Below are 17,084 nucleotides of genomic sequence, written 5' to 3'. Positions count from 1 at the left end.
ATGTCCTGTGCATCATGCACCCTTACGTGGTAGGTTCTATCTGTGTCAAAGAAATGCCATGTAATGACCACCTGCAATTAGAGAATTTAGGTTGTCTTTGCAATGAATCTGTTGGTATCGAGCATCTTCAATGGCTTAGCCAAAGAGCTACCATGGCTACTGGGGTACACACAAGGTTAGGCAACCTTGATTAGTGACTCGTCTTCTGAAATCCCAAAGTATCTCTGCTATTCAAAAGCTTTAATTCAGATGTGTGATTGAATATTCTTCACTTGCTTGGATAACCATAAGACATAGGAGAAGAATTAAGCACTTAATCCTCCTATCAAGTCTACTGTGCCATTTGACCATGACTGATTTATTTTCTCTCGTAACCCCATAATTCTAGTACCAGCAACACTCAAGACTTGATATTATCAGTACAAATCAGACCACATAACTGGTAGTTTGTACATTTATTCTCTCCATCACTAAAAAGGGCAACTACAATATATGCCATCTACAAGATACATTGAGAAAATTTGCCGGAGTCTCTTCACCAGCAGCTAAGACAAGGATGTGCAGTGCTTAGGAAATCTATGACCCATAGCTCCCCTCCAAGTCACACAGGCAACTTATTGGGAAGAATTTTACATCCCTTCATTAACTTTAGGTCAAAAGTTCCACTGAGTCACATATTTTCCAGCCCTGCAAGATTTCCTAGTGGCGTTAGATCACAACCTTCCTAACCATGCAGAGATGTTGATCTTACAAATCCTACAAATTGATTTAAAAATAGACAGGCAGGTTGACCTTAAGCTTAATTACAATTCTAGGTCTGCAAAAGTGTGTGGTTTCTGGAAAACCACAGGGAAGTATTTGTAAATGATGGGCATGATTGAGCAGGATCTTCCCATCAAGATCCACTTGATTTGTTACAACTTCTTTACATACAGGTCTGTTTAAACAATACGCCATTTTTTACTTATACTGTCCTATATGTAAAAAAGTTGCGACGATTGTGGCTTCTGCAGGTTACTTGCTTGGCTTAAGCAGATTAAATTCTTTGCACTTTTTCCGTAGAGTGGGACAAAAATTTGCAGTCCTTAAACAGAATTTCACTATAGAACATAGACCATAGAAAATGTACAGCACAATACAGGCCCTTCGGCCCACAAAGCTGTGCCGAACATGTCCCTACCTTAGAAGTTACCTCGGGTTACCCATAGCCCTCTATTTTTCTAAGCTCCATGTACCTATTCAGGAGTCTCTTAAAAGACCCTTTCATATCCGCCTCCACCACCTTCACCGAGCCCATTCCATGCACTCAACATTCTGCGTAAAAAAAAACTTACCCCTGCCTGTTCCTCTGAAACTACTTCCAAGCATCTTAAGACTGTGTCCTTTCCTGTCAGTCATTTCAGCCCTGGGAAAAAGCCTCTGACTATCCACAAGATCAATGCCTCTCATCTTATATACTCTATCAGGTCACCTCTCATCTTCCGTCGCACCAAAGAGAAAAGGCCGATTTCACTCAACCTATTCTCATAAGGCATGCTCCCCAATCCAGGCAACATCCTTGTAAATCTCCTCTGCACCCTTTCTATGGTTTCCACATCCTTCCTGTAGTGAGGCGACCAGAACTGAGCACAGTCTGACCAGGGTCCTATATAGCTGTAACATTACCTCTCGGCTTTTAAACTCAATTCCACAATTGATGAAGGTCAATACACCATATGCCTTCTTAACCACAGAGTCAACCTACGCAGCAGCTTCGAGTGTCCTGTGGGCTCGGACCCCAAGATCCCTCTGATCCTCAAACTTGCCAAGAGTCTTACCATTAATATCCACAACACCCCCAACCTTTGTGGCATCAGCAAGTTTACTGACCCATCCCTCCACTTATTCATCCAGGTCATTTATAAAAATGACAAAGAGAAGGGGTCCCAGACAGATCCCTGAGGCACACCACTGGTCACTAAACTCCATGCAGACTATGACCCATCTACAACCATTTGTTGCCTTCTGTGGGCAAGCCAATCCTGGATCCATAAAGTAAGGTCCCCTTGGATCCTATGCCTCCTTACTTTCTCAATAAGTCTTGCATGGGGTACCTTATAAAATACCTTGCTGAAATCCATATACACTACATCTACTGCTCTACCTTCATCTCTGTGTTTAGTCACATCCTCAAAAAATTCAATCAGGCTCGTAAGGCACGACCTGCCTTTGACAAAGCCATGCTGACTATTCCTAATCATATACGTCTCCAAATGCACATAAATCTTGTCTCTCAGAACCCTTTCCATCAACTTACCAACCACTGAAGTGAAACTCACAGGCCTATAATTTCCTGGGCTATCTCTGCTCCTTTTCTTGAATAAGGGAACAACATCTGCAACTCTCCAATCCTCTGGAACTTCTCCAGTCCCCATTAATGATTCAAAGATCATTGCCAAAGGCAATCTCCTCCCTCACCTCCTACCGTAGCCTGGGGTACATCTCATTCGGTTCCGGAGACTTATCCAACTTGATGCTTTCCAAAAGCTCCAGCAGGTTCTCTTTCTTAATGTCTATATGCTCAAGCTTTTCAGTCATCCCTACAATCGCCAAGATCCTTTTCCATTGTGAATACTGAAAGAAAATATTCATTAAGTACCTCTGCTATGTCCTCCTGTTCCATACACACTCTTCCACTGCCACGCTTGATTGGTTCTATTCTCTCACGTCTTATCCTCTTGCTCTTAATATATCTGTAGAATGCCTTGGGGTTTTCTTTAATCCTGCTCACCAAGGCCTTCCACGGCCCCTTCTGGCTCTCCTAAATTCATGCTTAAGTTCCTTCCTGCTAGCCTTATAATCTTCTAGACGTCTATCATAACCTAGTCTTTTGAACCTTTCATAAGCTTTTTTTTTTCCTTTGTACACCACAGTTCCTGCACCCTACCATCCTTTCCCTGTCTCATTGGAATGTACCTTTGCAGAATATCATGCAAGTATTCTCTGAACATTTCTGCCACATTTTTGCTGTACATTTCCCTGAGAACATCTTTTTCCAATTTATGCTTCCAAGTTCCTGCCTGATAGCTTCATATTTCCCCTTAGTCCAATTAAACGCTTTCCTATCTTATCTGCTCCTATCCTTCTCCAATGCTATGGTAAAGGAGATAGAATTGTGATCATTATCTCCAAAATGCTCTTCACTGAGAGAACTGACACCTGGCCAGGTTCCTTTCCCAATACCAGATCAAGTACAGCCTCTCCTCTTGTAGGTTTATCTACATATTGTGTCAGGAAACCTTCCTGAACACACCTGACAATCTCAACCCCATCTAAACCCTTTGCTCTAGGGAGATGCCAAACAATATTTGGGAAATTAAAATCTCCAACCACAACAACCCTGTTATTATTACACCTTTCCAGAATCTGTCTCCCTATCTGTTCCTCGATGTCCCTGTTACTATTGGGTGGTCTATAAAAAACACCCAGTAGAGTTATTGACCTCTTCCTGTTTCTAACTTCCATCCACAGAGACTCAGTAGACAATCCGTCCATGACTTCCTCCTTTTCTGCATCTGTGACACTATCTCTGATCAACAGTGCCATGCTCCAACCTCTTTTGCCTCCCTCCCTGTCCTTTCTGAAACATCTAAAGCCTGGCACTCTAAGTAGTCATTCCTGCCCCTGAGCCATCCAAGTCTCAAGTAATGGCCACATCATAAATCCAAGTACTGATGCATGCTCTAAGCTCAACCGCTGGGTTCATGATCCTCCTTGCATTAAAATAGACACATCTCAAACCATCAATTTCAGTGTATCCCTTCTCTATCACCTGCCTATCCTCTCTCTCACATTGTTTCCAAGCTTTCTCTATTTGTGAGCCAACCACCGCTTCCTCGCCCCAGTTTGGTTCCCATCCCCCAGCAATTCTAGTTTAAACTGTCCCCAATAGCCTTAGCAAATCTCCTTTCCAGGATATTGGTCCCCCTCAGATTCAAGTGCAACCTGTACTTTTTGAACTGGTCACGCCTGCCCCAAAAGAGGTCCCAATGAGCCACTGGGGTACTCTCTAGTATCTGACTCTTTCCCTTCTTACTCCTGACTGTTCCCCACTTATCTGTCTCCCAGGGCCCTGCTGTGACTACTTGCCTATAGCTCCTCTCTATCACTTCCTCACTTTCCCTGACCAGACGAAGGTCATCGAGCTGCATCTCCAGTGCCCTAACCTGGTCCCTAAGGAGCTTCAGCTCGATGCATCTGGTGCAGATGTAGCTGTCTGGGAGGCCGGGTGTCTCCTGGACTTCCCACATCTGACACCGAGCACTGAACACCGGCCTCACAGACATACTTCCTGTTTCTATTCCTCACAGGTAACTTAGCTCTTACCTCGCCTCGACCTGTTATCGGAGAAGCCCAAATGAGCCAAAACCCGACCATTTTGTCTCAGATCACTCTGTCGATAACCACTCCTTTGTCTCCCTTTTATGCCTGAACCTTCCCTGCTATCTATCTCATGATTGGTGCTCCGGTTATAGCTGCTGATAGGCAACGCATAATAGACAAATGCTCGTGAAGCTCCCTTCTCCAATAACCACCGCTGATCTGCGAGAAATCCCTCTTGGTAAAGCTCTGTTGACACTGCTGACAGGCCACGTACAATAACGAAGTGCAGAATAAAACATTATGTAATGCCCTAGTTCACATCTTTACTGCTATGCTGTAGGTATTTAATTTAGTAGCTCTGTTCTGCTTTCAGCCTGTTTGGGTTATTGTTGAAGATAAGAGATGATGTGGAATGTGTGCTGTCCAATTAACGGGAGGTTTTCTTGGTGAGGGACAAGAAGGTTGGTCTTGGGCTTTTGTTCGTTGGAAGATGAAGGGAGAAGACACTGGGGAGAACTGTTCATAGCATATGATCCGGTGGGAGCCCCATTTGTTTGAGATCTATTGCGAGCGACATTCGGAATGTGGTGTGTGCTTTCACACAGACCAAGGATCCAGTGTGTCGGTGACAGAGAAGTTGAAGATGACCTTCAACTTGTGCATGTTTGACTGTTTAATTAGAATGGGCCATTTTCTTTTTGTTAATCTTTACTAACCCTTCAGTTAAGATTCATAGGTATAATTCCTTTAATTGCATGCAGTGTACTCTGTTATTTCGTGGCATTAACTGGTAACAGGGTTGCAAATTACACAGCACAAACTGGGGTTTGGGGTGGGAGAGACGTCTCAACCTCACGAGTTTGGTGGGACAGGAGAGTGTCTTCCCTAGACTTACGCAGTGAAGGAAACCAGGTTTGTTTCAATTAATTGTAGAGAAAGTGCAGTGTGGGGAGTCAGCAAGGTGCAAAGTCACAATAAAGTAGATTGTGAGGTCAAGAGTCTGTCTTATCATACAAGGAACCATTCAGTGGTCTGCTAACTGTGGGAGAGAAACTGTTCTTGAGCCCGCTGATACGTGCTTCCAAGTTTGCGTATTTCCTGCCCGATGAGAGGGAGTGTCTGAGAAGTGAGCGTCGAGAGGGAGTGTCTGAGAAGTGAGCGTCGAGAGGGAGTGTCTGAGAAGTGAGCGTCGAGAGGGAGTGTCTGAGAAGTGAGCGTCGAGAGGGAGTGTCTGAGAAGTGAGTGTTGAGAGGGAGTGTCTGAGAAGTGAGCGTCGAGAGGGAGTGTCTGAGAAGTGATTGTCGAGAGGGAGTGTCTGAGAAGTGAGCGTCGAGAGGGAGTGTCTGAGAAGTGAGCGTCGAGAGGGAGTGTCTGAGAAGTGATTGTCGAGAGGGAGTGTCTGAGAAGTGAGCGTCGAGAGGGAGTATCTGAGAAGTGAGCGTCGAGAGGGAGTGTCTGAGAAGTGAGCGTCGAGAGGGAGTGTCTGAGAAGTGAGCGTCGAGAGGGAGTGTCTGAGAAGTGAGTGTCGAGAGGGAGTGTCTGAGAAGTGAGTGTCGAGAGGGAGTGTCTGAGAAGTGAGTGTCGAGAGGGAGTGTCTGAGAAGTGAGCGTCGAGAGGGAGTTTTCTGAGAAGTTTGGGATCTTTGATTAGGCTGACTGCTTTATTGAGGTAGTGAGAAGTGCAGACAGAGTTCATTGGTGGTGGTGGAGGGTGTGGGGCATGTGGTTAGAGGTTAGTTTCAGTGAGGTGCTGAGCTGCGTCCACACTTCTTTGCAGTTTCTTGTGGCCACAGGCAGAGCAGTAACCAAGTTGTGATGCAGTTGGATAGGATGCTTTCAATGGTGCATTGATAAAAATTGGTGAGATTCAAAGGGTCGTGCCAAATTTCTTTAGCCTCCTAAGGAAGAAGAGGCAATTGTGAGTTTTCTTGGCCATGGTATCAATGTGGTTGGAGCAGTAATGTTCACTACTAGGAAATAAAAAACAGCTTTCATCACAAGGTTTCAAGCTGAGGTAGCTCTTATTTTCCATTCTCTGGAGAGAAACAACAACTGTTTAGCTTATTAACCAGGCTTCATCTGGAATCTTATTCGCAAAATTCATGAAAATATTTTTGAAAGTAAGCAGTTCTGGTACCGTAAATACTTTTTCAATTCCTGTCATAAATTTCTAAAAGTGACAGCTTGGAGTAGATAATTTCTTTGAAGACGAGGTATTAATAAAATCCAGTCCACCAGTCTAAACCCACTTGGAGTTCTTGTTATATAACTATAGTAGTTTCAGTGCAGGCAGGATGAAATCCAGTGCAAAGAGAATGCCCACATTTCATCATTGCTGCACAGTGAAGGGATATTAACTATTGAAAAACACAATCTAAATCAGGTTTTATTTAAAGCTCCCTCCCCCACCTGTCCATTAAAAGCAAACATATTCCTCAGCACTACGAATGTATAAATTTTTTAAAATACTTCACCTATTCTCCTACAAATTCACTGAGAGCATCATTACAAAGTGATGTATTTTGGGAAGACAAACCAGTGCAGGACATGCACAGAGACTCGCAGGGCCATGAAGAGTGTCCTTGGCATACAAGTACAAGGCTCCCCGACAGTGGTGACACAGGTAGTCAAGGTAGCAAAGACATCATATCGCATGTTTGTCTTCATTGGGGATGAAATACAAGAATAGGGATGTCATGTTACAGCTGTGTTAGACTTTGTCTGAGAACACACCGGCAATGTTGAGTACAGTTCTAATGCCATACCATTGGAAGGTTATGATTAAATTAGAGGCAGTGAAGAGATTCACAAGGATGTTGCAGGGATAGGAAGGCTTGAGTTACAATTGGAATCTGGATAAGGCTGTGACTATTTTCCTTGGAGTGAAAGAGACTGAGGATTCAAAGATTCATTTATTATCAAAGCAGGTATCCATATAAAACTCTAAAATTTGGCTTTTCCAGACAGCCATGAATAAAGAAAGAGCATGAAAGTCATTCAGAGCGAACATTCCCCCACCCCCATACAAAATTAATAGCATCTCAATCATCAACTCCAACCCCCCTGCACAAAATGGATCAGGAAAATCGACCCCAAAAAATAGCCCCTTGCCCACACAAAGAAACTAACAGAACACAACAGAATATCAACCCCCAAACCACCCCTCCACCTCCCCGCATAACAAAACGGAAAAGGAGCAGGCAATAAAAAACACCGAATATAAAAACCTTAAGTCTGAAAAAGCCCACAGTCCATAACCATACAAGGCTTATACATAAACATTAACTGTTAATATCTGGACAAAGCAACTGATGGCATTGTGGGAAAAGTTGTGGATGATAGAAATGTGGGTGGAGGGACAAGTAGGCAGTCTGCAGAAGAACCTGGACTGGTTAGGAGAGTGAGTGAAGAAGTGGCAGATGGAAGTGTGTGTTATGCACTTTGATAGGGGGAGACTTTTTTCAAAATGGTGAGTATTCGGAAATCAGAGGTGAAAAGCATCTTAAGTGTTCTAATTATGAATTGCGGCAGTGTTAACTTGCAGGTTGAGTTGGTAGTAAGGAAAGCAAATGCAATATTAGCATTAATTTCCAGAGTGCTGGAGTAAAAAAGCATGGATGCACTGCTGATGCTTTATAAGATATTGGTCAGACTACATTTGGACCATTGTGAGCAATTTTCGGTGGAATGTCTAATAAAAGATGTTCTGACCTGGGAGAAATCCAGATGAAGTTCTCAAGAATGATCCCAGGAATAAAAGGCTTAACATATAGGAAATGTTTGGTGTCTCTGGGTCTTTACCCAATGGAGGTTAGAAGGTTGAGCCAGGACCTCACTAAAATCTACCAAAAGTCCTGGATGTAGCAGATGTGGAAAGGCTTTTCCATTAGTGGAGGGGGATCCGGTTTCAGAATAAAGGGACATTCCTTTAGAATTGAAATAAGGCTGAATTTCTTCAGCCAGAGGGTGGTGAATCTGTGGAGTTCATTGCTACAAGGCCAAAGCACTGGTGCGTTTAAGGCAGAGTTTGATAGGTTCTTAATCATTAAAGGGGTTAGGATTTATGGAGAGAAAACAGGAGAATGGGAATTTGGAAAAAAATCTGTTAGGATTGAAAGGCAGAGCAGAAGTGGTGGGTCAAATAGCCAATTTTCCTCCTATATCTTAGTCTTATAAAATGAGGGGCATAGTTAAGGTCACAATCTCTTCTCCAGGGTAGGGGATTTTAATACTAGAGGAAATAGGTCTGAGATGAGAGAGGCATGATGCACAGAGGATCTATGCTTCCAGATTTTCCACACATACTGTGGTGAACGTACGGATTAAGGTGCCAGAAGAAGTGGTAGGGGTGGGTACAAATGTAACGTTTAAGATACATTTGGATAGATCCATGGATAGCAAACATTTAGAGCAGAGGCTCCCAACCTGAAGTGCATGGAGCCTCTGGTTAATGGTAGGGGTTTATGGCACAAGAAAGACTGTGAAGCCCTGGCTTAGAGGAATATGGGTAAGTGCAGGCTTGGTCAGGGTAGACAAGTTCAGCCGAGAAACCTTTTCCTGTGCTGTATAACTGTATGATTTCCACCATCATTCACTCATGATGCAACTTGTATCATGTACAAAATGTTTGTTAAGACTTGTTAAGGTCTCTTCAACAGTATTTCCCCAACCTAGAATGGTTATCACCTAAATAGTGAAGGAAAGTTAGCACATCAGAAAATGATAACCACATGTCTCCCATTGAGTTATACCACATGGGAATTCCTGGAATTTCTAATGAGCACAGTGAGTGAAATGACATTACAACAACAAAAGCAACTCATCAGCATCCTCAAAATAATGTAGAATGGCAAAGAATAGCAGCTATGATATGAATAAAAATAACAACACAATAAACAAATGTTTGATGTTGTTCTTCCTGAAATGCAGAATCTACTGCTTCATTTGAATGAATGTGGGACACATTTTCCATGAAATTACTTGAGTATTAGTACAATTAAAATGTAGATTATTAATATAATTTATACAAATAGTTTTCTGACAGTCAGTGCTATGGATGAAATTTTGAATATGAGGAAAATTAGAAACCATGCAGAATCTAGTAGCAACAAATAAAATTCTCATGACAGGAAAAATATGGAAAAAAAGATATTTTACACTGCTTAAAGGAGGTAGAGCTTGAAATCATCCATATGCTTAAACAGACAGACGCAGCAGATTTCCTTAACATGAAAACAGCTTTGGGATAGCAAGATAATCTGCACTGATTTTTTTTGACATGATCAAATGATCAGATCAATGCAAGAAAAAAACTCATTGAAAATTATAAAATATTTCCAACACAAATCATTCAGTAATTTGAGTTGATGCTAATCGAAGATAACTACCCTGTGTAATCCCATCCTTCCATTATCTAATTTACTGTCCTGCAAGTAACAGCTGATTTGGCATGGAACCAATCATTTATATATACTGTATATATTAACAAGCCTTTGTTTCTACTACACTTTTAGATAGCTAGCACAGACCCCAAACCAGACCCTAAAGTATTTTTCCTAATTTCCTCTTTACTGATTTGTTTTTTAAATCTATTGCCTGGTTTTTGACTCCTCAGCAAAAAGAAATATGACCCTTCTATTTGAAACTGAAAAATTACCTTGAGAAAAAGTTTGGAACCAAACTGAAACACAAGTTAAAAGCGCAAATTGACATGTTCATCACCACTTATTATTTACACAATTTCTTGAAGAATCCAAGAGAAGTTTAATCTCCAACCTCTTTTTTTTCAACATTAACATCAAGTGGTAGGACAAGATGAGATGTCAAAGGCAAATACACAATGCTATGATCAAAAAAGAATATCTACATTGGCCAGGATGCCCCACTAAAATGGAGCTTTATAGGACAGGAACACATTGAATCTTGAGTAACAGGCACAAAGTGCTGGAGAAATTCAACAGGTCAGGCAACACCTATGGAGGGAAACGGTTATTCGACATTTCAAGCCAAGACCCTTCATCTGAACTGGAAAGAAAGAAAACAGAAGCTAGACTAAAAGGTTGCAGTGAGGGGGAAGAGAATGAGTTGGCAGGTGAGGGTAGGTGGGGTGGGGAGGGGAGCCATGGGAGTTATGTGAGAAGCTGTCAGGTGATATGTGGAAGATGAAAAGGCTTGAACAAGATGGAACTTAACAGGGGAGGAGAGTAGACTATGGAGTAAAGGGAAGGAGGTGGAGAACAGGAGGTGTGGGCATTGGGTAGTAGGGAGGGGTAAGAGAGGGCTAAAGAGGTCAGAGGAATAAGGGAACACAAAGGGGAGGGGGAGTGGCATATGCTTTCAGACATTTATGTCTTTTGCTCGATGGGAGCTTGGAGAAGAGAAAATGTCTAGAGTGGGTGTGGTTGCTTTATTGAAAAGTAACTCTGATAAATAACACTGATAGATCCGCATGTGAAATGCTGTCTCAACTGGAAGGGATGATTGGGGGTGAGGAGGTGGTGTAGGGCTGGTTTAACACTCGTCAGTCTTACAAATGCATTACAGGGTTAATGGCAAAATTCTGAGCAGTGCTTAGGAACAGAGAGACTTGAGGTCCAGTCCATAGCTCCCTCAAAGTTGCCATGCAGGGTTGATGGAGTTGGGGATTGAGTTCATGAGTGCGAGGTAATGTTCCGGCTCTATAAAGCATGGTTAGGCCACACTTGGAGTATTGCGTTCAGTTCTGATAGGAAGGATGTAGAGGCTTTTGAAAGGGTGCAGAGGAGGTTCAGCAGGATGCTGCATCAATTAGGGACCATGTCTTATGAAGGCAGATTGAGTGAGTTAGGGCTTTTCTCTTTTGAATGAAGGCTGATGAGAGGTAGCTTTACAGAGCTGGTCAAGATGATGAGAAGCAGGGCAGAAATGGCTAATACAGGGCAGCCTAATTTTAAGGTGATTGGATGAAAATAAGGCTGGATGCCAGAGGTAAGTTTATGTTCTTTATGCAGAAAGTGGATCATGCTGCCAAGAGTGGTGGTAGAGTCGGGTACCCTAGAGACTCGTAGATACGGAAGATAGCAAAATGGAGGACTATGTGGGAGTGAAGGGTTGGATTGATCATAGAATAGAGTAAAAGGTCACCACAACATTGTGAGCCGAAGGGCCTGAACTGTTCTGTAATCTTTTATGTCCTACTCAGTAATCACCAGTCCTAGCACCATTCTGCTACAACGAACTGGACAGAATCTACAGCAGATTAAATGGAAATTTGATTTGAAGCAAGATGCCTGCACTAACTTCAAGCAAAGTAAAGATTAAAAATGTAAAATTCAGGAGCTAGTTGGATGCAATCAGTGATACACTGCTATCGAAGCATGAACAGCAACTCGATCTGTATTGAAGAGTAACAGTAGAAAGCAAAAGCACAGGCATACTTATTCTGCATCTGTTGCTTGGTTTAATGCAACATGCTTGAATGTTTTACTGTTTTTCTTCTCTTTACATTAATAACTCATCATTACTTTCCTTCGAACAAGAAGCAGCTTCAAACATGAATATTATGTATCTTTAGAAGATGGGCGGATGTAGCATGAATGATTCAGGAGTAACATTGTTCATCTGCAACAGTGGCATGGAAATCACATCAGCAGCAGTATGAATTCAGCACTATTTCTGAAATTTCATCATGGTCCGCGCCCACCCCGGTACTTGAATTTCAGTGTATGGGTCACACTGGATTTAACTCATAACTTGTATGAATATGAAGGCTGATAGGTGAGAGAATATTGCTACAGTAATAAGACAACAAGACATTGGTGCAGAATTAGGCTGTTTGGTCCATCAAGTCTGCTCTATCATTTCCCTCTCAACCCCATTCTCCTGCCTTCTCTCGATAACCTTTAATGCCCTGACTAATCAAGAATCTATCAACCTCTGCCTTAAATACACCCAATGACCAGGCCTCCACAGATGCCAGTGGCAACAAATTCCACACATTCACCACCCTCTGATGGTGAAGTTCCTGCTCCTCTCTGTCCTAAATGGACGCCCCTCTATTCTGAGTCTGTGCACTCTGGAACTAGACTCTATAGGCCTTTCAACATTCGATAAGATTCAATGAGATCATGCCTCATTCTTCTAAATTCCAGCAACTACAGGCACCGAGCCATCAATTGCTCCTCATATGATAACCCTTACGTTCCCAGGGTCATTCTTGTGAACCTCCTCTGAGCACAGAGTCAGCAGATGTTTTTAGATAAGGGGTCCAAAACTGCTGCCAATACTCCAAGTGAAGTCTCACCAATATTTTATGAAACTTCAACATTATGTCTCTGTTTTTGTATTCTAGTCCTCTCGAAATGAATGCTAACATTGTATTTACCTTCCCTACCACTGACTCAACCTGCAAGTTAATCCTTAGGGGATCCTGCACATGGACTCCCAAAGACCCTTTGCACCTCAGATTTTTGAATTTTCTTGTTTAGAAAATGGTCTACACTTTTATTTCTTCTGCCTAAGTACATGACCATATGCTTCCTGACATTGGGTTCCATCTGCCACTTATTTGTCCATTCTCCTAATCTGTCCAAGTCCTTCTGCAGACTCCCAGTTTCCTTGACACTACCTGCCCTTCTACATTCTTCATATCATCTGCAAACTTAGCCACAAATTACATCATCCAAGTCATTGACATACAATGTTAAGAAAAAGCAGTCCCAACACTGACCCATGCAGAACACCATTAGTCACTGTCAGCCAATCAGAAAAGGCTCCCTCTATTCCCACTCTCTGACTCCTGCCAATCAGCCAACATTCTATCCAAACTAATACCTTTCCTGAAACACCATGGGCTCGTAACTTGTTAAGCAGTCTCATGTATAACACCCTGTCAAAGGCCTTCTGAAAATCTAAGAAAACAACACCCACCAATTCTCCTTTGTCAATCCTGCTTGTTATTTCCTCAAAGAATTCCAACGCATTTGTCAGGCAGGATTTTCCTTTAAGGAAACCATGCTGACTTTGTCATATTTTATCATGTGCCTCTAAGTACCCCAAAATCTCATCTTTAACAATTTACTCCAGCATCTTCTCAACCACTGAGGGCAGGCTAATTGGCTTATAATTTCCTTCCTTCTGCCTCTCTCCCTTCTTATAGATGAGAGTGACAGCTGAAATTTTCCAGTCCTGTCTTCTGGAAACCATGCCAGGATCAATTGATTCTTGAAAGATTATTACTAATGCCTCCACTTTCAGCTGTCACTCAGTGGTACCCACAATACCATACCTGCCTATCTCTTACAGTGCTAGAAGATCACCTACCTTATTCCATATACTGTGTGCATTCAACTGTAACACCGTCAGTCCTGTATTCATCACCCTTTTCAACTTTCTCCCCATTACACTCAACTCATCCCACTGACAGCAATTTTGCCCTATCATCTGCCTGCCCTTCCTGACAGTCTCACTACACACTACCTCTGCTTGTATACCAACTGTCCCCATCCTCAGCTCCTTCACCCCAGTTCTCATCCCCCTGCCAAATTAGTTTAAACACTCCCTAAATAGTTCTTGCAAAACTGCCCACAAGGATCACAAGGATATTGGTCCCCCTTGGTTTCACGTGTAATGCATCCCATTTGTACAGGTCATACCTTGCCTTTATAAAAATATTAATATTTGTAATATTAAACAAATCAGGAACACATTCATAAAGCAAAATAATTGCAGAAAATGTCTTTCAGCAGGAACTTTATTAGTTGTTTGGTTACTGTGGAAGCAAACAAAATTAACATTCCAAAGTAGAATATATGAATTAATTCTTTTCAATTGTAATCAGTGAAGCATATATTGGTGTGGCATTGCATTTCAGGCATTGTGTTATACTTCTCTTTGAAGAAGAATCCAACTTAGAAGCAGGAAATAATGGTAAAAGTTTTGTGGAAAGATCAGAATGTTTTTTTTTAGATTGAAGTAAAGGGAGCTCCTCTAGTTAATTCAAATATTTAATAGGCTTTCATGTGAGAAAAACTTTTCCCATTGACCAGTTGCTAATCACCATTGCAGTTTTAAAATAATTGACAATGGAAGTGGAGTTGGAGGTGTCACATGGATGTGTAGCTCAGTCAGATTTCAGAGCAGCTCCTTCATGAAATTGAATAAATAGGGAAAATCTATGCGTCATGAAAATCTACTAATGATACTTCATGGAGCCAACATGAACATAGAGGATGGAATTGCTTTCTTTTGGGTTAAATGATTGAACCAATTTGATTTCTGATTGTTAGTTGTACCTTATTCAATGTTGGCTTCAAAATAGCACACAGTATATTTCATAATTTAATATTCTTGACTTTTGCATTTCCCCATGCAAACTACCAATGGAATAAGCTTATGACAATCTTACAAAGAATCAGAATCAGTTTTAATATCACTGGCATATCAAAGTTCAAAGTAAAACGTATTATTAAAGTACATGTATGTCACCATATAGAACCTGGAGATTCACCTTCTTGCGAGCAATCATAGTAAACAAAGGAAACATAACAGAATCATCCAGGTAGCACTTAGATCCAGTGATGAAATGTTTTGAAAGGTTGGTGATTAAACATATCAACCCCTGCCTGAGAAGCAACTTGGATCTGTTGCAATTTGCCTACCAGAGCAATAGGAGGGAGGAAGGGAGGAAGGGAGGAAGGAAGGAAGGAAGGAAGGAAGGAAGGAAGGAAGGAAGGGAGGGAGGAAGGGAGGAAGGGAGGGAGGAAGGGAGGGAGGAAGGGAGGGAGGAAGGGAGGGAGGAAGGGAGGGAGGAAGGGAGGGAGGGAGGGAGGGAGGGAGGAAGGGAGGAAGGGAGGAAGGGAGGAAGGAAGGAAGGAAGGAAGGAAGGAAGGAAGGAAGGAAGGAAGGAAGGAAGGAAGGAAGGAAGGAAGGAAGGAAGGAAGGAAGGAAGGAAGGAAGGAAGGAAGGAAGGAAGGAAGGAAGGAAGGAAGGAAGGAAGGAAGGAAGGAAGGAAGGAAGGAAGGAAGGAAGGAAGGAAGGAAGGAAGGAAGGAAGGAAGGAAGGAAGGAAGGAAGGAAGGAAGGAAGGAAGGAAGGAAGGAAGGAAGGAAGGAAGGAAGGAAGGAAGGAAGGAAGGAAGGAAGGAAGGAAGGAAGGAAGGAAGGAAGGAAGGAAGGAAGGAAGGAAGGAAGGAAGGAGGGAAGGAGGGAAGGAGGGAAGGAAGGAAGGAAGGAAGGAAGGAAGGAAGGAAGGAAGGAAGAAAGATACTTTATTCATCCCCAAGGGGAAATTCAACATTTTTCCAGTGTCCCATACACTTATTGTAGCAAAACTAATTACATAAGTATTTAACTCAATATAAATATGATATGCATCTAAAATCACCCTCCCAAAAAGCTTTAATAAATAGCTTTTAAAAAGTTCTTAAACAGTTACTAAAGTGCATTGAGTGGTAACTTAAGCTCAGTCCTAACCCCGGCACTTTAACATGTCTTGCCCCTGGTGGTTGAATTGTAGAGCCGAATGGCGTTGGGGAGTAATGATCTCTTCATCCTGTCTGAGAAGCATTGCATTGACAGCAACCTGCCGCTGAAGCTGCTTCTCTGTCTCTGGATGGTGCTGTGCAGAGGATGTTCAGGGTTTTCCATGATTGACCATAGCCTACTCAGCGCCCTCCGCTCTGCCACCGATGTCATACTCTCCAGTTCTGTGCCCACGACAGAGCCTGCCTTCCTTACCAGCTTATTAAGACGTGAGGCATCCCTCTTCTTAATGCTGCCTCCCCAGCACGCCACCACAAAGAAGAGGGCGCTCTCCACAACTGACCGATAGAACATCTTCAGCATCTCACTACAAACATTGAATGACGCCAGCCTTCTGAGGAAGTACAGTTGACTCTGTGCTTTCCTGCACAGGGCATCTGTGTTGGCAATCCAGTCTAGCTTCTCGTCTAACTGCGCTCCCAGATACTTATATGTCTTAACCTGCTCAACACATTCTCCATTAATGATCACTGGCTCCATATGAGGCTGAGGTCTCCTAAAGTCCACCACCATCTCCTTGGTCTTGGTGATATTGAGACGCAGGTAGTTTGAGTTGCACCATATCACAAAGTCCTGTATCAGTTTCCTATACTCTTCCTCCTGACCATTCCTGACACACCCCACTATGGCCGTGTCATCAGCGAACTTCTGCACATGCCAGGACTCCGAGTTATATTGGAAGTCTGATGTGTACAGGGTGAACAGGACCGGAGAGAGCACGGTCCCCTGCGGCGCTCCTGTGCTGCTGACCACCGTGTCAGACCTACAGTCGCCCAACCAATGTCTCTTTACTCAACCTTGGAACACCTGGACAGCAAAAATGCATACAGCAAGATGCTCTTTATCAACTACAGTTTGGAATTCAATACCATCATCCCCTAAAATGATTACATAAGCTTCAAAACCTTGTCCTCAATACCTCCTTGTGCATTTGCATTCTCAATTTCCTTACTTCCATACCTCAGTCAGTTCAGATCGGCAACTACATCTCAACAAATTCCATCAGCACAGGTGCATAAGGCTGTGTGCTTAGTCCCCTGCTCTACTCACTTTACACCTGTGATAGTGTGGCTAAGCACAGCTCCAATGTCATATTCAAATTTGCTGACACCACCATTGTCATTGGCCAAATCAAAGGTGGTGACAAATCAGCATTTAGGAAGGAGACTGAAAACCTGGTTGAGTGGTGCCACAACAACCTCTTA

Source organism: Hypanus sabinus, chromosome 6 (assembly GCF_030144855.1).
Source record: "Hypanus sabinus isolate sHypSab1 chromosome 6, sHypSab1.hap1, whole genome shotgun sequence".
Lineage (NCBI taxonomy): Eukaryota > Metazoa > Chordata > Chondrichthyes > Myliobatiformes > Dasyatidae > Hypanus > Hypanus sabinus.
The sequence above is the reverse complement of the archived record's forward strand: the minus strand, read 5'-3'. Positions refer to the sequence as shown.